This window comes from Aythya ferina (genome assembly GCF_964211825.1).
Source record: "Aythya ferina genome assembly, chromosome: 1".
Classification (NCBI taxonomy): Eukaryota; Metazoa; Chordata; class Aves; order Anseriformes; family Anatidae; genus Aythya; species Aythya ferina.
The window spans coordinates 137252402-137258786 of NC_140296.1; positions in this window are offsets into that span (position 1 = coordinate 137252402).

Consider the following 6385-nt stretch of genomic DNA (forward strand, 5'->3'; position numbering starts at 1 on the left):
AAATTTCTAATCTTATTTCACAGAAAGGCAACTTCGCTGATTTTGTGTAAGATATGCGCACTTTTAAAGCCAGTTCCAGAGTAAAATCAGTGATATTCTTTCCATGGACTTGAGAGAGTTCCAGTAGGTGGGAGGTTAGCTCTCCCTACCTACACTGCCAGTAACCAGAAGAGGTTTTTTAAAGAGCTGTTTATTACATGGTATGGTAGAACAAAATTTTTCAATACAACCCCCTGTCTCCTGTAGCTTGTAGTGCTAATACAGGTTTGTGGTGTCTGCTGGAATCTGCCTGGATTTTAAGGAAGAATTTTAGATACACTGTATATTTTTTTGTTTGTTTCTCTCTTTACACACAATGCAATAAAAGCCTATGTTAGCATTTAGAAAAGTCTGCATGTGTGACGTTTGTTTGACGTTTGTTTGATTTTCCACAGAATTAAAGACACTTTGTCACAGAAGATGCTGTACATGTGTGTAGGTGAATGTATGTATGTAAGTACAGATGTTGTAAAGATAACCCAAGTACTATATCTTAATATGTTATCTTAATAGCTATCTTATTATCTTATCTTGGTCAATGAGACACTGGAGAGCAGCCCCGCAGAGAGGGATCTGGGGGGTTGTGGTTGACAGCAAGTTGAATATGAGCCAGCAGTGTGCCCTGGCAGCCAGGAGGGCCAACCGTATCCTGGGGTGCATCAAGCACAGCATTGCTAGTCGATCGAGGGAGGTGATTGTCCCGCTCTACTCTGTGCTGGTGTGGCCTCACCTCGAGTACTGTGTGCAGTTCTGGGCACCACAGTACAAAACGGACATTACACTGTTGGAGAGTGTCCAGAGGAGGGCGACGAAGATGGTGAAGGGCCTAGAGAGTAAGAGGTATGAAGAGCAGCTGAGGTCACTGGGTCTGTTCAGCCTGGAGAAGAGGAGGCTGAGGAGGGACCTCATCACAGTCCACAACTTTCTTGCGAGGGGGAGTGGAGAGGCAGGCGCTGACCTATTCTCAGTAACCACCAGTGATAGGACCCGCGGGAACGGTGTTAAACTGAGGCAGGGGAAGTTTAGGCTGGACATCAGGAAGAGGTTCTTCACCGAGAGGGTGGTTGCACACTGGAACAGGTTCCCTAGTGAAGTAGTCACTGCACCAAGCCTGTTGGCGTTTAAGAAGCATTTGGACTATGCACTTAGTCGCATGGTCTGAATTCTTGGGTAGACCTGTGTGGTGCCAGGAATTGGACTCAGTGATACTTATGGGTCCCTTCCAACTCAGGATATTCTATGATTCTGTGATTAATGATCTCATTATCTGCCCTGTGATGACAGCTTTTTACATGTAAGTGAACATCACCATCTTAATGGTGAATCTTGAGGTTTCTGCAAGTGCTTTCAAATCCAGTATAACTGAAGATGAATAAATCTCTTCCTGACATCTATATCACCACTGTGCTTTTTTTCAAAATTCAGACGTGTATATAAATTTGGGGTGCGAGTTTGCTTTACTGAATCACTCTATTACAAACCTCTTGAAACAGAGATGAAATGCCACTATGGAGAACAGTCAGGTCATTCTATACGTCAAAAAATGCTACCACCCTCACAACTCTGCAAAGGCTTTTTATTTCTCTCTTTGCTGAGAAGTCAAATGCCGACATTATTTAGGAGAATCCAGTTTTTGGAATTGAGCTGAGTTGGATAAGTTTGCTGCATCCCTGGGCTTCTTGAATAGACAACTGCGTTACAGGATTCTCAAGAGTCTGATACAGCGAAGGAAGCGAGGCGACTAACTGCTTCTAGCAGCATCTGCAGGAGAACCCCAGGGAGCCTGAGTACATGGAATGGGGTAGTAAAATGGCTGCCACTGGTATCAAAGTCCTGTGACATGGGGGCTTCTCATAGATCCTCCTTGGAGCCTACTAAAGACTTTGCTTCTCACAAAGGGAGATATTATTGGGGTGGTATAAATGGTCAGGCATGAAAGACAGCACAGACAAAACTCTTTGAACAACAAACCTAGCTTTTCAACAGTCTCCTAGTTTGTCAAAACCCACGTTTGTGGAGCAGACAAGAGCAATTGTTCCCCCACGGCAGCCTACAGGAGCAGCAGTAGCCACATGCAAGCTATGTCACTGCTCTGCAATTTGCAGTGCTGTAGAACAGCTACATAAAGCACAGTGAAACAGTCTTTGTGATTTCCATTAGTTTGATTAATCTTTCATGTAACTTTAGTTCTAGATGCACTTGGGCATTTCTGCATATTTGTGCCACAAGCAAAAATCAATTTATCCTAAAGCAATATTAACTCTTGAAATTCATTGCATCTGAGCAAGCCTACCTAGAGGAAAATATTACCTTACTTTTTCTTTCCACCACACAATCTAACAAAGTTTTACCATCATGTAAATCATACTGTACACTGTGCAGATTTATTTAGATTAGAAGCCTTGTGTTAGAGACTATGCTGTAGACATGTAGTTTTGAAATACTACTTTGAATTAATCAAAAGTGCATTTATACAAGGAAAAGAGGAAAATATAATATAATGAATATTAAGGTGAAATCAGGTAAAAAAAGATATGCTACAGTTGATATGAATCTTTATATTTCTCCTAATGAAGTCAGGCTATATTGCTCCTAAAACAACATCAGCTTCAGGCTGTTTTGTCCTTGTGGAAGTCAGTGGGTTCTCAAGCTCATTCATCCTGTACTGTACTTATAAAAGTCCTTCTGATACTCCATTAACAGCTTCACAGGGTAGGTGAGAATATATTCTGAGGTATGTTTTCAGGAAAGGTGCTAGAAAGCCTTTTGCATAATGTCCTACTGCATTTGTGGTAAGAGCACTTTTTTTCCATTCATTCCAGTGTTCTGCTATTCCACAGATGTGTTGGGAACCATCTCTGAGGTTTCATCAGTGTGAATGAGGACAAAACTTGGACTTCATCATCCTTGAAATTCTAGGTACCTCTAATTTAACTTTATAACAGAGTAGAAGTTGTGTGATTCTGCAGTCAGCAGTGCTGTGAGAACTATAACTCCTTTGCTTCAGGTACGAAAGGGTAAGGACATCCAGATGCGGCTGGCTGCAGTATCAAAGACCATAACTGCATGGGTCAGACTGGGCTGCGTTCACATTCAGGGTCAAGTCAGTATGGTTTGTGGTGCCTAGGGCATCATCTACCCTATCTGAAGATAGACAACTAAAATGTGTCTCTAAACTTCCCACTTTCAAACTTTCAAGGGAACACAAAGTAACTCTTTTGGCTATGGAAAGAAATCCATTGTGCAAAGATTGAAAGAGAGGGTGGATAAGCCCCACCTAAACTCTGCTGCTTTAGTAAGCACGGTGAATGTGAATTGCAAAATTCAACTTCTATGTCTGTCCCTAATATAGAAAATATACTGGCAAAAATAGAGTTGATAGCATTTATTGTGACAGCTGATGCTGATGATTTGACTTCTTCTATTAAATAGATGACTCACGTACAATTTGTTTTTAGATTGTCTAGATTATGTGTATTTAAAGTTCTTTAGGGATTTTAATTTTGCATTCCATCTGTGACAGCAAAAATGATAGGCATGTTGAGCATATGAAGAAGAAAAAAGGAAAACAGAAGGTTGCCCAGATTCTGTGAAACAGAGCCACATGCCCTAAGAAGCCTGGCAACACAGATATATAAACTCTTCAGCTTCTTTTCTAAAGTAACAGTAGGAACCTGCAGGTGGCTTTTCTGGTACTGCTACTGAGACAGAAGCAGCTACACAGTGAGAATGTTGGGGTTATTCTAACTTTCTGAAAAAAAGAATGAGGAAAAAGACTATGGTTTCTATTAGGACTGGGTGGTGGATGAAGATTTCCTCAAAGCACCCTAAATTTAGGATTAGAAAACCATAGTGAAACTCACCAAATTACAGCCAGCATTCAAACCTTTATTTTTGCTTAAACACTTGTTGGTTATTCAGGCACGAACTATATCCTGGGTGCAGAGTTCTCCTCTGCATTATTTCTGTGGTTTCAAACATTTCACCTTTCCCACAGCAGTGTATGTTAATGGAGCACATCTCTCCACTGTCTCTTCAGAGATGTAACTCTCTTTAGGAAAGAAGAAAAAAAGAAAATAAAGAAGAAGAAGAAGAAGAAGAAAAAAAACACTGAACCTTCTTTCTTCCACACTAAAAGACCTTTGTCCCAAACCACACATGTAGATTTTAAACAGAAAATAATATGAAAGCACAGTACTTCCTTTATAACAGACCTTATGTGCCTTATGCAGCTTTCTGAGTTCCTGTGTCCATGGATTTATGATGTGCTCTACACTTTCCACATTCTCAGTGTTGTTTTCCCACATTTGAAGGAGAAATGATCAAGAGATTTGTGCTGGAGTGAAATTTATTCTGTCTTAAGCTGTGTAAAGGTTCCAAATTCACCACAGCATGGAAAATAGAAATGCTGTAAGCATCTTGGGCCCTTCCCAGGCATGCAGACACCGTACCTTCTGTAGAAATGAACATTACATTCTTGTAATTACTGCTCTTGTCAGAATTGCTTTTGCCTTTAATAGATCAGGTAAATAAGAACTAAGCATATGCCTGGGGGGGGGGGGGGGGGGGGGGGGGGATGTCATTTCTGCATAAGAAGATAAGATAGCCCCCAGCCCAATGAGAAGTTACACTTCTCTGCAAAGTGGGGAGCTTGAGTGAACTTTCTGGACGCTCTGGGTTAATTGCAGAGGTGGACCATCAGGGCTTCAAGGGGATCCCTTGTGTGGTAGAAGAGAGCTGTGATTTAATATTAAAAAAAAAAATGTTTTGAAAAAATATTTTAGGATTGTGGTAAATGGGGTCACACTGCCAGTTTCCTCTGTGTGTGCTAGAAATCTATGAGTGACCATCAGGGCTCAGGCATTGAAGACACTGTCCCACTCTGCAGGTACCATGGTAAGGCCCCCTTTTCTACAGCACTCACTAATAGCAACGCTGCCAGACTCACCTCTATACTGCTTAGCAGGGAACCACCTCACTGCATCCTCAGTAACTTTGAGTATTTCTTGGAAATGTTGGTCATTGCAAGCACAGTCCAGTGCCCCATGTTGAGGAATACTCTAATTCTGCTAACATTTTTCAGTGGTTTGCCAACTGCCTTTTCCATGGAACGAACAAAATAAAACAAAAACAACTTAAGTGCAAGTAAAGAATTAATTCCGTCTTACTCAACTAACAAAACAGAAATACAGAAATAAAATAAAACCACACTTAAAATTGTTTCTGTAGGTTACCTACTAACCAGCAAAAAAGCTCTTAAGACATTTGTGTAGTTGGGATGAATCCTTACTCCAGATTCCTGGGCATTACTTATATAGAAAGGAATTTTGAGTCAATGAAGAACTTCTCCTTTATCTGTTTGCTCCTTGAGCAAGTAGTTCCAGTTTCAAAGAGCTTTTGTAATTCATAACTTAATTAGGATGCCAATTTTTAACAGTACTATTAAAGGATTACTGACCTCCCTGCCTAATTTTAGAAATATTGATGTCTTTTTGGCATGGGTTGGTAGATCTATTTTCTGATCAGAGAATAAACAGCACTTGTTAATGACTGTGCTAGTGCTTAACAGGCTACAGATCTATTTATAGTTATGAAGGAAATCTTCCTGCCTGGAATTGTCAAGCATACACCAGTGTTAAAACATTTGTGTGTACACAACATCCTGTAATTTAAAGAAACAAATAAATTGATAAACGGGGTTCATTCTCTTTTCTCAGTTTGTGTAATATGCACAATTATTTATTAACCCCCTAATATGATCAATAATCAATCAAATCTGAGGTGATAAGTGGTCTGGGGAATAAATATACCTTATTTGGGCTTGGAGGGATATTGTGTTTTGCAGCCTAATGTGTTCCCCATTCTATTCCTTTTCCTTTTTATTATTCTGCGGGGTTTTTTAGACTACAGCCAGTGATAGCTGCAGTAAAAAGCATTCTGCTCAATACAGTCTAGCCAGATAGTGGACAAGTGCTAGGTAAGTGCCTCTCTAGCTACAAACTCCATGGTCAAAAGTGAAACTTCTTTGATATACATATCAGCAGAACTATGGAGGACAGAATAATTTCCTGAGTATACGGAGTCTGAAGATATCACCTATTAATTTTTTGAAATTTTGTTCTAACATATTAAAACTGTTTAGATACTGAAAAAAACAAACAAACAAACAGCAACAACAAAACACACTTTATTTCAAATATTGGTTTACAGTAAGTCAGATAGTGATCGTGTTAACCGATAAACATTTCTTACTGTATCTCCGTGAATCTTAATGTTTCCATAAAACAGAAACATAAGCTGAAAATCAGACCATGATAGAGTATTAATTCAAGGTCTCTACAGTCCA